The sequence below is a fragment of the Gigantopelta aegis genome, chromosome 13 (genome assembly GCF_016097555.1).
Source record: "Gigantopelta aegis isolate Gae_Host chromosome 13, Gae_host_genome, whole genome shotgun sequence".
NCBI lineage: Eukaryota > Metazoa > Mollusca > Gastropoda > Neomphalida > Peltospiridae > Gigantopelta > Gigantopelta aegis.
The window spans coordinates 82,200-101,176 of NC_054711.1; the positions used below are offsets into that span (position 1 = coordinate 82,200).

The window sequence follows — 18,977 nt, forward strand, 5'->3', positions numbered from 1 at the left end:
GGCATTAGGACTGGTGGTCTGCTTAATCAGTACAGTACGCGACACAACATGATTGACATGTTAAAAAGTGAATTGTTTCTTAGTATCGGAGACAAGGTGTGAGTCAAGTGTGTAAACTGTGCATGAAAACAAGATGATATTTCTACAAATATGTAAAAACAAGGTGGGGCGAGTACATAGTGTTTTACACACACACACACACACACACACACACACACACACACACATCACCCGCACACTAATCTGTATTAAGGTCGATGACAGTCATTCTTCGCACCCTTGTTTTGGCGTCGTACACAATAAATACAGCATATCTTACCGTAATTTCACTGGAAATCCATATTTCGTAAATAGTAGAATTTTCTAATCACAATATTTTCAAAAAAGAAATAACAATGTCAATAGCAATTTTGCATTGGAATTTTTCCAGCTTCTTAAAACGGAAACGTCATGTACCCAATGTATGGTTATTGTAAGGAGATTCCAGTGACGTCATTCAAATTTAAAATGATTGTTACAATGCTTCGCCACATTAAAACAGAAACTGGTTTACTAACCTTGACCCCTGTCAAATTTCTATAACAAGTGGACAACGCTGTTTACAGGTTGGTATTCTTTATTTTTGTTTTCATAATTCTGGAAAATATATTAATTTTAAGTTTCAAAAGATGAAAGAAATAAAAAGTACCGTTTGTCATATACATTTTTTTACAGTTGGATATGTTTTATTTACTGTGTAATCAAAACAAGGGTGCGAAAAGTGACTCTCGTCGACCATAGTTACACACACGCGGCACTTCGTAGCTGGGACGTAACCCGGGAGAGTGGAGGTGGGAGGTAACGGGGGTATCTGACGATCGCCCTCCAAGTGGAAAAGTAGCCTAAGTTACGCTTCAAGGGTAAACACGATGCAGAATATCCATATAAAAAGTCAGGGCCGGTATGCACAGGGAGCGAGTTGTGGTGATTCGTTAGACTGTGTCGTATTTTCGACTGACAATTCTGTAACAATTTTCCATTTGGTGCAGGGTTCAAAATGTTTTCATAGTCCGAAATACCGGTGTTCTTTCTTGTGTTTTTCTGGGAACGGGGTTCTTATAAAACTGCGCTCCCGTTATGGCATTCCATGATGGGGCGATGGGGGAACTTCACCCCCCACATGATAATTTTGTCTTAACGCGGCGTCTGACGTCAATGGCTTCTTTTAGAAGTGTTTTGTGGGATTTAAGACGTGGCTCATTATAGAGAAAGGTCGATTTTGTCACTGATAACGAAATGTGATATTTGAAAAACACTGAACTTCAAATGGATTTTGAATATATTTCTATACTTCGGCACATCGAGTTCACATATTCAGTTGTTAAATTGAACCTATTTCTATGTTTTCTTTGAAGTTTCAAGTCATTTCACCCTAGCGCATTTGAGCGCAAGGCGTCCTAACTGGGGTTGTCTCAGCAGTCATGGCGGCAGCCATTTTATCAATCCCATAATGCATCGCTTCAAGGTGGCACTGCCTAGTGTGTTACATGTGTTTTAGTTTTTAAAAATAAATATTAGGGCCTAAGTTGCTGAAATTGCGTTTTGTTATAACTGACCATGTGTCAAATATCGGAGGTGAATCTAGCCCAAATGCATTATGGCTAACGAGCTCTCGCCCACAATTACATTGTTTTGGTTGTTTCTTGCATGGAAATTGTCTTCCTGTTTTTAAAGCTGCAATCTCGCCTCACATTAATTAGCGTAACTTCATAGAAACACTCCTACAGTTTTTATAAAGAATTGTGTTTGACAGTAACACAATTTTAATAGTTAAATAATTTTTAAAAATATATTTTAGGTAATATTCCGATCAGCACACAGTACCCTTCCCCACATGCTATACATTGCATGTTCTTTTTTAATGTATTTTCCAGGGAAACATGACCCCACCCCCATCCCCACCCCAACACACACAAAAACCTTTGCTAGCCATAGTCTTGACCTCTACACAATTTCCTGCACAGGCGCCTGTTTTACAAAATATTTTGTTTCAATGCTTCAAATTAATTTTATATGTACATTAAATTGTATTATAAACATGCTAAATTGCAAATTTTGCTGTAATAACAGCAAAAATAATTTATCCTAAAACATCGACCTATTATCCTGTTCACTTATTTAGACCCAAAGTTTTTTGCAAATGTTACGTTTATTTCCTATTCGATATTTGTTTTTTTTGCATTTACATGAAAACAAACCCAAACCCCGACAGGTTTTATATACAAATCATCATATAAAATGCACGAAGTTTACTTAATTCCACTTTTTAAAAATCTCTGTGTCTTTTGAATGCACGTTATTTCTCCTATAAATAACTAAGGTCATTTGCATATCAAAACATTGGGATCTGAGGCTACGTGAAGGCCATTATAGCTTGTTTCACTAAATCAAGGTTATTATTGTTTTGCAGTGTGTAACAGCATTGTCTAATCTTTCCGTTAAACATAGATGTAAACAAACAGAACATGTAACCCTTTCTTATAGGTGCATTATATTTAATAAATTTAGCTAATGTATTATGTATTTTTATTTTATTATATCAATTATATATTAGCATACCATACCTAACCTAACACAACTGAGGTGTAGCACAGTAATAAACACAAATCACCTCACACACCGCAGGAATGTGCTTTCCAAATTTATAAATAAATTTAATGCAGGGCCGGACCCAGAAGACGGGGGGGGGGGGGGGGGGGGGATAAAATGTCAAAGGCCACCAACATCAAAAAATAATTAAAATGTTATTTAATTTGCCTCTAAATTGGGAACTCATACGTATATATATATATATATATATATATATATATATATATATATATATATATATATATAGTATTTAGGGTGGTGCTAGGGGCTGGGGTTTTGGGGGTTGGGTGTTACATTTGTAATGCGAAAAACCAAAGGGCTATTGTTCGGACTCGTATGGGTTCAACCACTTTTTCATCCCGCAGACACAGCCCTGAATGTTCAAAATACGATAGCATTGCTTGGTCAATAACATCATTATTTCGATCTATGACTGCACGTGCTATTGTAGCAATGTGTAAACCACGTAAAATACAAGTTAGGTAGGGTATATAAATTCATTGAAAATGCATTAGTCGACATTCTTGTTTTTGTTATTTGAGGAAAAATATGGGTAAATCGAAAAACACTTCAGTTGATGTAAAATCGTGTATTAAGAACGTTTTCGATTATTTTGAAGGTGAATATCAGCGCGCTAGACCTAGGTATGCTTCTTATCGAATTGTCGATCGAGTTGCCGCTGCACTTAAAGTTTCGGTTTCAACAATAAAAAGAACTGTGAAAAATCTAAGCTCTACGAATCCAAGCACAGAAATCACTGTTAAAAAACGCGACCGAAAACTCATCGATTTATTTGATAAAGATGTTATTAGACGACGAGTATACAGATTTTATAGAGAGGGCAAATTACCTACATTACATAAGATTAACGTGGCTTTAAGGGAGGAATGTGGAATCAACATATCCATATCAACTTTACGAAGAACACTCCATGACCTCGATTTTAAATACCAACATATGTCTACAACCGGAAAAGTGATTTTTGAGGACGCCAATATATCAGACAGGACACTGTCCTATCTCCATGAAATATCCAGTTTACAAGAACAGGGGTATTTAATAGTGTATCAAGATGAGACCTGGGTGAATGTCAACCACACAACATCCCACCACTGGACAGATATCCACCTGGGCACAAGTACCGCCAATCACCTGCCGAAATCAGACGCTGCTGATCGAGTTCCTAAACTCTGTTCGGTGACTGGGAAGGGAAAAATACTTATTATTTGTCATGCTGGCTGTGATAAATATGGATTGATAGATGGCTGTGAATTGATCTTTGAGGCTAAAAAACCAGACGGAGACTATCATGGTGAGATGAATCATGAAAATTTCATCAAATGGTTTGAAGAACAACTTATGCCTTCTCTACCAGAACCTTCTGTTATCGTCATGGATAACGCAAGCTAACACAACAAATTAACTGAGATTACACGATGTCCTGCACTAAACGCTAAAAAGGAAGAAATTCAGTCGTGGCTACGAAACAAAAATATACCTTTTGAGAGTAACATGACAAAGCCAGTTCTTTATGAACTTGTGAAAAGTAACTGATGATATTGCTGAACGCTATGGGCACTTGTGTCTAAGACTGCCGCCAAGACATTCTGAACACAATCCGATAGAACTGATCTGGAGTCAAGTCAAAGGGCACATAGCTCGTCATAATGATGGTAAAATGACCACGGTGCGGAGAGAACTTGCACATGCATTGAACTATGTCACACCTACACACTTCTCTGACGCAGTTAAACATGTAATAAAGATCGAAGAAGATTTTAGAAAACAAAATAGTTTTATAAGACATAAAATACCCGCTGTGATAGTCCCCCTTAACGAAGATAGTGATGAAGAAATGAGTTCGTCGACTGATTAAGTCATTTCTCCATACCCATCAGGAGTATTACTTTAATGTATGCATGAACTCTTTAACACCAAAAACAATTTATTTCCATATCATTCACTATCAAACAATCTAACAACCTATAAACTAATCGACTAGAAATGCATATAGACTACACATACATACGAGAGCATTTTTTTTTTAACGACACACTCAACGCATTTGATATACGTTTATGTGGCGTCAGACAAAACGGTTAAGTAGCATTATGACAGTGAGAAAGAAATTCGCTACCGCCACATGGGCCACTGTTTCCGATAAACAATTTTGATAAGCAATAAGGGACGTTTTATATGCACCATCCCATAGACAGGATAGCACATACCACAGCCTTTATACATCAGTTGTGGTGCACAGGCTGGAACTAGACACAACCCAATGGGTCCACCATGTGGGATCGATCAGTCGACCTACCATGAGCGAACGCTTTACCTCTGAGCTACGTCCCGCTCCATATACAAAAGAAGCCTTAAGTGGGGTTGGGGTTGTGCAGAGGGTCACACCTCCACCAATCGCATGCATACCATATTCTTCTCTCTCTCTCCCTATAACCATATAACCATAGATTAAAATATGTTGAGTGCGTCGTTACATAAATGACGTCTCTCTCTCTCTCTCTCTCTCTCTCTCTCTCTCTCTCTCTCTCTCTCTCTCTCTCTCTCTCTCTCTCTCTCTCTCTCTCTCTCTCTTCCTTCAGCGCGCGCGCTTGTGTATTCCACAATATAATTATAATATTTGATACATATTTTTTTTTCAAACTGAGGTTTTGTCACTTGAACTCCCCACCTGAATCCGCGCCTGCTTCATGTTTACAGATATTTTCTTAAATATAGGTCATACTACGATTTGTGCGGATAGGACGATAGAACCGAACATTAGTTTGAAACGCACTATAGAATGATGCTTTTGATATGCAAATGACCTTAGTTATTTATAGGAGAAATAACGTGTATTCAAAAGACACAGATATTTTTAAAAAGTGGAATTAAGTCAACTTCGTGCATTTTATATGATGATTTGTATATAAAACCTGTCGGGGTTTGGGTTTGTTTTCATGTAAATGCAAAGAAAACAAATATCGAATAGGAAATAAACGTAAAATTTGCAAAAAACTTTGGGTCTAAATAAAATGAACAGGATAATAGTATTTGTATAAACATGTTTATAATGTTGGTCTTGCGTGTGTCGATTTTTCAAGAAAGGTAGGGCCTAGATGTCCAACATTTTAGAATGAAGACATTGTTGTACACATGATAGTAAGCATAACTGGCAGGCAAATCAAAATAAATAACCATAAATAAAACAAAAACAAATAGCCCAATCCACCCCCCCCCCCCCCAAACCACCCCAGTAACAACACCAACACCAACCCCACCCCAAAATAAAATACAAAATACCCCTCCCCATCGGCAAACACACACACACGCTCCCCACCTCCCCCCGCCCAAAAAACAACAAGAACAAAAACAAACATATAACCCAGACGAACACGCACGTTTTTTCTATCTATATATACAGTGGCATGCAATAATCACATTTGCATTATTATTATTATTATTATTATTATTATTATCAACACCTCCCCCACCAAACCACCACCCTCAAAAAAGAAGACACGTCACTGACCCACCCCCCAACAACTTGTTTTTTTTCGAAACATTTTCACTATCATTAATCACATTTGTATTATTATCATTTTTTTTTTTTTTTTTTCAGCCTTTTATATATTTTTTTCATATGTATTTTTTGTTACTCAGCTTAAATCAAGAACTCACCCACCAAAAAAACAAAACAAACCCCACCACCACCACCCCAAAAAGACCTGTCACCCACTCCCCCCACCACCAACTTTATTTTTCTTCAAAATATTTTCACTATCATTAAATAGACTGTTTTACCCTATTGTATTACAATGGACTAGTCCCTGCCACTAGCTTTCGTCACGTGCTCATTCAATTGCCCATGTGCACTGCCTTTATTTATTTTATGTAACATTGTTTCACTATTTATGCATAACAGAAGTTGGAAATGAATGGGGTATCGTTGCATTGTCCTGATAGGCTAACTAAATATATTAAGTTGTGAAAACAACGTCGCTTTGTATTGCTTATTTTCCGATTTTACGTTTATAACGACGTTAGGGTTTATGGTTACATAGTAACATTATAATGGTATATGTTACCATTTTCCAGTGTAATAGAAGATTCCGACAGAGTATAAAGATTATTGCATGGGGAAGAGAAACATGGTGACATCCCTACTAGGTTATAACATGTAATAGAAAATACCGACAGAGTTTAAAGATTATTGCATGGGGAAGACAAACATAGTGACATCCCTACTAGGTTATAACATGTAACAGAAGATACCGACAGAGTATAAAGATTATTGCATGGGAAAGACAAACAGTGACATCCCTACTAGGTTATAACATGTAATAGAAGATACCGACAGAGTTTAAAGATTATTGCATGGGAAAGACAAACATGGTGACATCCCTACTAGGTTATAGCATGTAATAGAAGATACCGACAGAGTATAAAAATTATTGCATGGGAAAGACAAACATGGTGACATCCCTACTAGTTTATAACATGTAATAGAAGATACCGACAGAGTATAAAAATTATTGCATGGGAAAGACAAACATGGTGACATCCCTACTAGTTTATAACATGTAATAGAAGATACCGACAGAGTATAAAGATTATTGCATGGGAAAGACAAACATGGTGACATCCCTACTAGTTTATAACATGTAATAGAAGATACCGACAGAGTTTAAAGATTATAGCATGGGAAAGACAAATATGGTGACATCCCTACTAGGTTATAACATGTAATAGAAGATACCGACAGAGTTTAAAGATTATAGCATGAGAATCAAACATGGTGACATCCCTACTAGGTTATAACATGTAATAGAAGATACCGACAGAGTATAAAGATTATTGCATGGGAAAGACAAACATGGTGACATCCCTACTAGTTTATAACATGTAATAGAAGATACCGACAGAGTTTAAAGATTATTGCATGGGGAAGACGAACATGGTGACATCCCTACTAGTTTATAACATGTAATAGAAGATACCGACAGAGTTTAAAGATTACTGCACGGGGAAGACGAACATGGTGACATCCCTACTAGGTTATAACATGTAATAGAAGATACCGACAGAGTTTAAAGATTATTGCACGGGGAAGACGAACATAGTGACATCCCTACTAGGTTATAACATGTAATAGAAGATACCGACAGAGTTTAAAGATTATTGTGCACGGGGAAGACAAACATGGTGACATCCCTACTAGGTTATAACATGTAATAGAAGATACCGACAGAGTTTAAAGATTATTGCATGGGGAAGACGAACATAGTGACATCCCTACTAGTTTATAACATGTAATAGAACATTCCGACAGAGTTTAAAGATTATTGCATGAGGAAGACAAACATAGTGACATCCCTACTAGTTTATAACATGTAATAGAAGATACCGACAGAGTATAAAAATTATTGCATGGGAAAGACAAACATGGTGACATCCCTACTAGTTTATAACATGTAATAGAAGATACCGACAGAGTTTAAAGATTATTGCATGGGGAAGACGAACATAGTGACACCCCTACTAGTTTATAACATGTAATAGAAGATACCGACAAAGTTTAAAAATTATTGCATGTGGAAGACAAACATAGTGACATCCCTACTAGGTTATAACATGTAATAGAAGATTCCGACAGAGTATAAAGATTATTGCATGGGGAAGAGAAACATGGTGACATCCCTACTAGGTTATAACATGTAATAGAAAATACCGACAGAGTTTAAAGATTATTGCATGGGGAAGACAAACATAGTGACATCCCTACTAGGTTATAACATGTAATAGAAGATACCGACAGAGTATAAAAATTATTGCATGGGAAAGACAAACATGGTGACATCCCTACTAGTTTATAACATGTAATAGAAGATATCGACAGAGTATAAAAATTATTGCATGGGAAAGACAAACATGGTGACATCCCTACTAGTTTATAACATGTAATAGAAGATACCGACAGAGTATAAAGATTATTGCATGGGGAAGACAAACATGGTGACATCCCTACTAGTTTATAACATGTAATAGAAGATACCGACAGAGTTTAATGATTACTGCACGGGGAAGACGAACATGGTGACATCCCTGCTAGGTTATAACATGTAATAGAAGATCCCGACAGAGTATAAAAATGTTTGCATGGGAAAGACAAACATGGTGACATCCCTACTAGTTATAACATGTAATAGAAGATACCGACAGAGTATAAAGATTATTGCATGGAGAAGACAAACATAGTGACATCCCTACTAGGTTATAACATGTATTAGAAGATACCGACAGAGTTTAAAGAGTATTGCATGGGGAAGACGAACATAGTGACATCCCTACTAGGTTATAACATGTAATAGAAAATACCGACAGAGTTTAAAGATTATTGCATGGGGAAGACAAACATAGTGACATCCCTGCTAGGTTATAACATGTAATAGAAGATACCAACAGAGTATAAATATTATAGCATGAGAATCAAACATAGTGACATCTCTACTGGGTTATAACATGTAATAGAAGATACTGACAGAGTATACATATATTGTAAGCCTCCCGGCTAACAAAAGGAACATAAAGTAAAGTTTGTTTTATTTAAGTACGCCACTAGAGCACATTGATTTTTTTTATCTTATCACCGGCTATTGAACGTCAAACATATGGTCATTCTGACACTGTTTTTTTTATTTTAGAGGAAACCCGCTGTCACCACATAGGCTACTCTTTTACGATAGGCAGCAAGGGATCTTTTATTTGCGCTTCCCACAAGTAAGATAGCACAAACCATGACCTTTGTTGAACTTGTTATGGAACACTGGTCGCTGCCAGTGGTTTACACCTACCCACTGAGCCGTGAGGAGCACTCACTCAGGGCATGGAGTCTGTATCTGGATTAATAATCCCATGCCTTGACTGGGATCCGAACCCAGTACCTACCAGTCTGGAGACCGATGGTTTAACCACTGCGCCACCGAGGCCGGTCAAAAGGAACGAGTCAGGAATGGTAGAAAACATCAATTCAGATTTATTTATTGCAGCAGATAAGCACGATATAACACATGAACATCATTAAGCTAGGATTCCATGTGTCCGTAGTGCGCTATGCGTAGTGCGTTATGCGTGATGCGCAATGCGTTTTGCCCGTTTCCATGTATCCGTATATATTAATCTGCGTGAAACTACTTTGTCCTTTTGGAGCAAGACTGGAGAAAAGAATAGGTGTGTATTTTATGAATATGGCTTGCAAAATATGGTTTAAGTGTAGTTATTATCACAAAGTTATTGTTACTGTATGAAAATATTATATGACGGATGTCTGGCTTCTAGTGTGTGGGTGCAACTTTTAATAACTTTTAATATTTCGATGTTTACTCAAATCATACCGTAATCTACCTCCAAATAATATCAATATTCCATCTCCCCCACTGAAGGAATAAACTGTTTATATTCTTTAGAAAAGGGCACCCACCCCAACACCATCGACTTGGATCCGCTGACATTTAACAAATTGGCTTATCATAATTATGCTGCATATACACGTACATATATAAGTTTCTGTAATTGCGTTTATATTTTTTGTTGAATGTTATTTTTACGGAACATTATCTATAGTAGACTTTATCTTTTGTAGTGAAGTCATGCCTCCCTGCTGGTCAAAACTAGCGCGTTTAAGAAGAGAGGTGGAAGAAGATGTGTTGCTCATAGCTGGAATTGCGCATTACTACCGAAAGAAAACCAAACGAAGGAAACATAAGTGCTGGGTCCATGCAATATTGAAACAGAGAAAAATATTTGGAACGTACCATCATCTGGTTAAAGAACTTGAGTTGGATTCAAAAGTATTCCAACAATACTTTCGTTTAAGCAGGGAACAATGTCAGCAAGTTTTGTTGCATTTAGAGCCACACTTTGTCAAAATAAACCTAACAAGAGAAACCATCAGTCCAACGGAACGACTTACAATTTGTTTGAGGTAATAACATAAACATACACATGTATATATTTTGTTAAGTTCTGTTTATTTGCAAAAACATGTAATACAAATATCAAAGTTATACAATGACTGTAGTATGAACTATTTCCTGAAAATCATGAATAGTGAGCATTTGCCATCCTGGCCCTATTGTATCTAAAATACCGAATGCAAACGTTACAGTGCTCTATACATTAAGGTTGCCATAATAAAGAAACATATTAATTCCTGTCTCAGTTGTTTAACTCGTACATAGCCATGCCAAGAACATCTGATGTTTCCCTCTCCACACTGGGGAAGTGCTCGTTTTCATAGTGATTACTTTGTGGTGAGCACTGATATAAGGGAACGCACTGCTGAAGAGTGCTGGAGGGAGATATTATGCAATGTGTTTGAGGCTGCACACAAGCTTGCATTGGAGGAAGAGGCATAATAGTTTGGGGTGGCAAATGCCTATTCTCTGCATTGAAGAACAACTGTGCAATCTGAAATTGCACCACTCCTTTAACACGTGATTTCTCGACTTCCTGTGTCCGTATTGTCTGCGTGATGCGTATTGGAACGATCATCGAGGAGTTCTGAATTAACGCATCACGCATCACGCATTACGCATCACGCATTACGTACACATGGAATCGCTTCAATTGAATTCAATAGAAACCGTTATTAGCGCATCACGCATAACGCACTACGCATAGCGCACTACGGACACATGGAATCCTAGCTTATCCAGTAGATCCCATAGCTAATATAAGCTAGGGTAATAGGAATGCAGGCATAAATATAATTGTAAACTGACGGCGAGTGCGTTCTGTATTGTTATTGGTTAATTACATTATTTTTCCGGGATCAAATAGACAATAAAACCCGGAAAGCTAATGACGTCATTAAAGGTGACGTCATTAGCAATTGGAACATGCGAAGTTGACGATTCCAGAGTCTACAGTTAGATTGTAGCTAGGCATTTTTTTCAAGAAGTACCAAATATACAGTTAGTTCTGTAAAAAAAAAAAAAAGATTCAGTTTACAATGTACATAACCATGTTAAGTTTTTAGATTTGCGGGTATTATTGTATATTTGCTGTCCGCAAATGTTTAATTTTTGACCTCAGGCTAACGCCTTCGGTCAAAAATAACATTTCCAAGATCAAATAGACAATAACACCCGCAAATCTAAAAACTCCATATGGTTATCTCCTAAGTAAATAAAATAAGTTTTTTTGGTCTAAATATTGTATTAGTAAATTAAATTATTTGGAAACAATTATGGTTTTCAGTAACAAATTCAGGCCTAAATTGCTTGCTATTGTCTAAAGTTCATTTTATTTATTTTTGAATTTTGTGACTTAACACCAAAATACAAAGTGATAAACAAACGTTCCTTGGCGCCTTTTATACTTTTCATATGACGTCATCTAACCAGTCGCATGACATAATTTGGCTTGATGATACACCAGATCGGATCTATTTCACAAAGAAAATGCTAAATAATCTTATAAATAAGGTGGGACAGGTTCTGCCCCCAACGGATCCAGGATCTACTATTATACAGCATTCCTGTGCACTTCCCTGCCCCCAAATCAAGTATTAGCTGTACAATTTACAGAACAAACACTGAGTCGGCCGTTCGACCTGCTTCGAACATTTACGTTTATTGCTACTTCTTTTTTTATTTTTCATACAGTAAATACGAAGGTGCAAACCCTGCCCCAAACGGAATTAGTGAGGCACAGAACTACTTAATATTATACCACAATTCATTTTACGATATTAGTCAACCTAAAACAATGCCCCATTATTTTGTGGTAATGAATCCAAAAGCCGTGCTATAGAAATAGACTACCAAGTCCTATAAAAATCACCAGTAAACTCGTACAGCACATCGGAGTAATTCTGTTTTACATTTTAAAGTTAACAAATTAATTTATTTTAACACCTGTTGTATTTTCGACCCCTGTGGCAACAACGCCGGTGAAGTCAATATGGCGGACATCGATGAATATATTCGTCTGCGAATACGCACATACATAGGAATAGTTTAAACTCCAAAATAACATTAACTAAGTGAAACAATATAATTCTAGGCTATTGAGAGTACAATGAAATCAGTACCAACATGTACAGAGTAACAAGTTCATCGAAATGTCGTCTTATTGAGTAAAATACATGTACTCTCAACTTGTGTCAAAATCAGCTGTTTGCCATTATTGTGTTAATCACGTGTTTTCGTACATTACTATAAATACTCATAATTAATGGACACACTACTAGAGTACATTACAAGTTTATTGTTATACATAAATAAAAACAGAAGGCACATCAACTTTAATTATGACTTAGGTAAGGTTTTACTTCAAATTTAAATAAAATTTTGCATAAAACTATAAATGTGTCTAAAATATAACTTGGCACCCTGTAAATATGTCAAAGTGACAATAAAAATCAAGTTCTTTACAAATTTCAGTTTAAAAAAAAGTTCTTTACAAATTTCAGTTTTTAGAATTTCATACATGAGAAATTATCTATGTTAATGGGAATTAAAGACATTAACTCAGTATTGGCAAATGTTATTTTTGATATAAAAATATATTGCTATTAAAATCTTAGTTCAGATTGCCTAGATATATTACCATATTTAAGAGAAGCTTTCCCTCAGTGCTAACTTTGATTCAAGGTCAATGTCATTGTGAACTCGTATGGTCCAGTGACGGCTAATTAATCAGTCAGCATAGTTTAATTAAATTAAATGACACAATCATAATAATTATTATTATGCACTGAATATGTGCTATAGGGTATGTACTACCAGTAGTAGGGTCGGCACTTGGGTACCAAGTATGCAAATGAGGTCACGTAACCTGGACGTGGCCTCTTCTGATTGGCTGATCTCTAAGCGTGGGGGCGTGGCCTAATGACGTCATGGGGACGCTAACCTTGACCTACTTCGAGAACATAGTCCTCTGGGTTAATGACTTGGACAGCTGTGGGATGGGCGTGGGAACCTGACCTCTGTGTCAGGAAAGACCGGATGTTGGTAAGATATATGGGTGTGTTAACCGTCAGGGGCCCTTTGATGTACAGGAAACAGATGATGAGGAAGTCGTTAATCATCCATAGAATGGTTTCAAATGACGGGGGGAGGGGGGGTGGGGGGAGGGGTTGTTATCTGACTGTGACAGCTGTTCCTTTGATGTACAGGCAACAGATGGCGAGGAAGTCGTTAATGGGTTTTATGAGGGTGTTAACCGTCGGGGGACTAAACAGATGGGGCGGAAGTCGTTAATCAGATGGCAAGATGGGTTTAATGTTTTTGACGTGTGTGTCAACCAGATGTGAGTCAACGGGGAGTGGAAAATTTCAAGGCGTTTGAAACTTGCCCATATATGGTCATGGCGTGGGAACACCATGAGTCATCCCAGAACGTGTTCAAACACGTCTTGACCTTGAGATAGCGTGGGGACGCTACCGTGGGGGTCTATAAGAAACCCAAATTCAGGACGCTTCCCATTCGCTCAGCGACACTGCTAGAGAGAAGACGTATATCGTTGACGAATGATACTTACGATATATAATATTATATATAAAATGGCATCGAGATATAACAAAAACACTACAGAGGGCCTTGTCAAAAACGAAGAAAGCGAAACGAGATGCAAACTAGACCTTGGCGGTAACGTCTACGTCGTGGCTAAACTGTGGAAGGGGGACATTGCCATTGATGTTCGTCAGTTCGACGAGGACCGTGGAAAATATTTTCCCACCAAGAAAGGCGTTTCTCTGACGATGAAACAGTGGTTGGAACTGGCCACCTTCAAACGGGAAACATCACAACATCTCGGTGGGAACGTTTACGTCGAACGTAGTTATGCCGGCGTGGATATTCGTCAGTGGTGGTATTGTGATCAAGAACTGAAACCCTCCCGTCGCGGCGTTTGACTGACTGCCGAACAGTGAAAAGAGCTCCCGATATGCTTTGACACTATCTACGACTTTGAGCCGGAACTGAGAGACGTCATACACTGCCACTTACGAGAAGATCATCAGAATCTGATCGGTGCCATAGAGTGTTTGGAATGCAACCCGAGATATTAGACGTGTCCAGACATGCTCGTTGACGTCACGGGACAAACCCAGGACATGTTTGGACATGCTCAGACATTGTGCATATAAACCTTAGATTTAGAGCTGTTCGCCATTCGTCAGTCGACCGTTGTAGAGTGAAGACGTGCGCTCCAGAGATGGCATCGGGATATTCGAGAATGGACAGCAGCAGTAACAGAAGTTGTAGCAGCGGTGATGATGTCTTGGTATGCAAATGTTCCGAAAGACACACAATCAAATGCAAAAGAGTGGCTACCAAACCAGAAGAACATTTCACGGATCAAACGGACGCTGCTCGTGAACCCGGTGAAATCGTGGATGAAGAACCCATGGATACACGTGAACCCGTCGAAATCGTGGACGAAGAACCAATGGATACCCATGAACCCGTCGAAATTGTGGATGAAGAACCCATGGATACCCGTGAACCCGTGGACAAAGAACCCATGGATCAGACGGATGCTGCTCGAGAGTATAAAACGGACTCTGCTCTCTACGATGATGATGCCTACGACGCCGATGACGAATGGGGTGGCCTTTTGAGACAGTACTTGTTCTGCCATAGTCCCGAAATAAGAGGATTCTACAGACGACTCTACACATTTGGTCGGTGGCCCCTCCAGATGAGCCACATACCGAGGGAATTCACCAAGGCTGGTTTCTTCTACATGGGAGACCATGATGCCGTCGTATGTTACTGTTGTGGACTACACACCTACAGGTGGCAGAAGATGGACGATCCAGTGATGGAACATTACAGGCTGTTCCCGAGATGTCCCTACATTAACAATGTGTTCAGATATTAAACACGTGTGTGCTACTTTTCGTTTTGTAAAATAAACGTGAATAACACCTTTTGTTTGTTATTAATGTTAGGGTGACCCTGTGTGTGTGTGGACCTGTGTGTGGCTTTGAGTGTAGCCCTGTGTGTGGCCCTGAGTGTGGCCCTGCGTGTGGCCCTGAGTGTGGCCCTGTGTGTGACCCTTAGTGTGGTCCTGTGGCCCTGAGTGTGGTCCTGTGGCCCTGAGTGTGGTCCTGTGGTCCTGAGTGTAGCCCTCTGTGTGGTCCTGAGTATAGCCCTGTGGCCCAGTGGCTCTGATAGTGACCCCGAGAGTGGCCCTGAGCCATGCACGAGCTATGCTTTGGGATGGGGACACGGGTCATATGTACCACACAAACTACATCTTTGTGCGCATGCGCGAAATTGTACAGGGTATAAATGAAAGGGTAATGGGTAACATCGTCATTTCAGTTAGAATCTTCAGAGAAGCAACATGTCAGTTCAGTACAAATTATACATTCCCGACGCGGACAAGTGGACCCGCTTTTACAAGTTGCAAGCCCAAGGCAAACCTCAGCCACATTTTCCAGTGCAACGTGGTGGAAAAAGTTAAATAATGTACAGCGTGGATCGATGTCTAGAACTCTACGATCCCACGTGGAAAAAAGAAAAAGAGGAACCGAACAAGTCCCCGACACCTAAAGTCGTCATGGTCTCCCCAACGCAACAGGCGGTAGAGCAAGCCAAGGCCGAGCAGAAACGGAAACGAGAACAGAGTAGCATGGAACAGAAACGACGAGAGCAGACTGGGCAAAAACGGCACAAGCATTTCTGAGAAGACTATAAAAGGGGGCATGGCAGTTTCAACATCGTCAGTTCACGTCGAACACTTCAACAGTCAACATCATGAATCAGAATTGGTTTATTCCAGAACAAAAGATCGTGTCCCGTATGTCCAAAGACTTTTTCAAAACCATCAAATATGCTACATCATTGGAAGACCTTCCATTCAGCTCAACTCTAGGCTCCCATGGCTTTTGCTCCTATAGCTCCTGCTCCTGCTCCTAGGGCTCCTAATGCTCTGGCTCCTAAGGCTCCTATGTCTCCTGCTACGTCTCATATAGCTCCTGCTCTGGATCCTAGAGCTCCTATAGCTCCTGCTCCGGATGATAGGGCTCCTACATCTCCTGCTCCGGCTCCTGCTGGAAAAGACCCTCGCATCACCGATCTGTTCACGGAAGGAAGTCACCACAGAAACCTCTCTGTGATTGCCATCAACCAGAACCTAACAGCAAGGACCCGACGCAGAGAAGAAACTGTCATTACTTGACACTGTTCAACAACCCCATCGAGAAGTAACAAGTCCTAATCTTGGCACAGCAGATGTATCCTGGAAATACTCGTCATTTGATGCAACGATTTGAGGAACCTACCCACAGACCCTACGGACATCTCTTGGTGGACTTGAAACCGACCACGCCCGAACATTGGCGCCTTTGACCTAATGGTTTAGAGACAGGGCCGTCCGAATGGTATAAAAGCATGAACGTAACGGCGAATGTCTCAGAAGAGTTTTCAACCATCGTCGGAGAAAGAGCTCTACGTGCAAATAATGCAAAGGAACGCATTCAAGAGAAAACTACCAGACATACCCGCCTACGAAAGTGACGACGAAGAAAAAGAAGATGAGGTAGAGCCCTATCTGAAAAAAAAGTCAAGAGGATGCAGTCTTGTGATACGTGTGGTCTGGTCTTTAAAGACGGGAGTGACTTGCAGTGACATCTGCGATTTAAAACGTTCGAGGAGGGAAATGAAGAAGAAGAGCCGTCGTCCGATCTGGAAAATGAAGGCGTGAATTCGACATCAGTCGGGACTATATCCAAAGCATGAGGAAACGCTACGTTACCTATTAACCCACTATCTTATAGTGTTTCCTACAACTCGTCAACTGAAAACTACCTATTAACCCGCTATCATATAGTGTTTCCTACAACTCGTCAACTGAAAACTACCTATTAACCCGGTATCTTATAGTGTTACTTAAAAAACTCGCCAAAAGATGCTGGCTTTTAAAAGTGTTGGTCATATGGAGAAATACTTCAACGTTAAACACATGAACTGAAAACTATCTTTGTACTATTACTTCAGTATTTCATAACATACTATTAATAGAGCATATCACGTGAACTGAATCTGAATGCGAAAACCATTACCTTCAGTGAAGACCATGTCTCTGCACTATGCAAAGGCAAAATAGTGGCTGAGTCCATGAATCTGTATGCAGTCTCTCGTCTATAGGATAGCCACTCTTGATGAGAAGCTTAACAGGTTAACAATCCTCCCTGTGCTGCTTAACAGGTTAACAATCCTCCCTGTGCTGCTCAAACGAGGACTTTCACTCTCAAACTAGTTTACTAGACTATACATCCTTCCTGCACCAAACCAAAGAGGACTGTCACTCTCAAACTAGTTTACTAGACAATACATCCTTCCTGCACCAAACCTAAATTACACTATGTTGTAAAAACACGGTTAGATACGTTAATAATCTGTGAACAAAACATCTTCAACAGCAATTTTGCTTTTAATGTTTTCTACCGTTCTGAAAAAGGACGTGTCATACACCCAGTTTATTTTGTTGCAGGGAGATTCAAAGTGACGTCATTAAAAAAAAACAAAAAAAAACAACAACCCAACAAAACAAACAACTAGCGCGCCAGTCTGTGCATGCCAATATTGCACTAGTTAGATATGAGTAATTGTTATGACATGAGAAATAGCTTACGCTGGTGCGTAATAATTTGGGTTCATTACATACCTGTGAGAGATAACGGAATTTAATAACAAAATCGTACGTCACATTGTGAGATACCGTTTTCCGTAACAAAGCTGGCGTATAAACGCTAACGCGATTGGCCAACAGCGCATTAAGGGAGAATGGGGTCAACACAATGTGACGTAAGATTTTGTACATCTCTTACTGAAAGCAGTACTGAGTTCAGCCAGACCGAGCGGAAAAACATCCAGGAAACTGGTTTATGCGCTTCATGTTAAAAAGAATGACCATTTCGGAAACCAGTCAAAATAGCTGGTAAACGTTAGCGAAACACGGCTGGCTGAACTCAGGGCTGGTTCTACTCTCAGTAATACGAATTAGTTTTAAAACCGCCGGCCCATAAAGTATTTGTGAACCCATATTTGGGTCATTAACCTCGATTGTGGGCGGGGACTATGCTGACACTCAACACCGGCTGCTCTGAATGTTTACTTGTGTTACTTTTTGGTGAATTCTAAGCAATAATTATAGGTGTGTTATAAATAAAATACTACACTCCTTTCAGTTTAATACCATTAAATTTTATGAATTCGTACATTACAAAATGGTATCTAGCTCACTTTCATTCGCTAGATACCATTCTCTAATGTACTCGTTCATAAAATATGGTATTAAACTGACAGTTGTGTAGTATTCTCTATTGTTTAGAC

General features: G+C 39.1%; 1 long non-coding RNA gene across 1 annotated transcript; it reads left to right on the top strand.

Moving 5' to 3' along the window:
- Positions 1-799: 799 nt before the first annotated feature.
- On the top strand, positions 800-10,834 carry LOC121387890. The gene is made up of 2 exons (XR_005959898.1): positions 800-876; positions 10,268-10,834. It is a non-coding gene; the product is annotated as an uncharacterized LOC121387890 (long non-coding RNA).
- Positions 10,835-18,977: the final 8,143 nt, after the last annotated feature.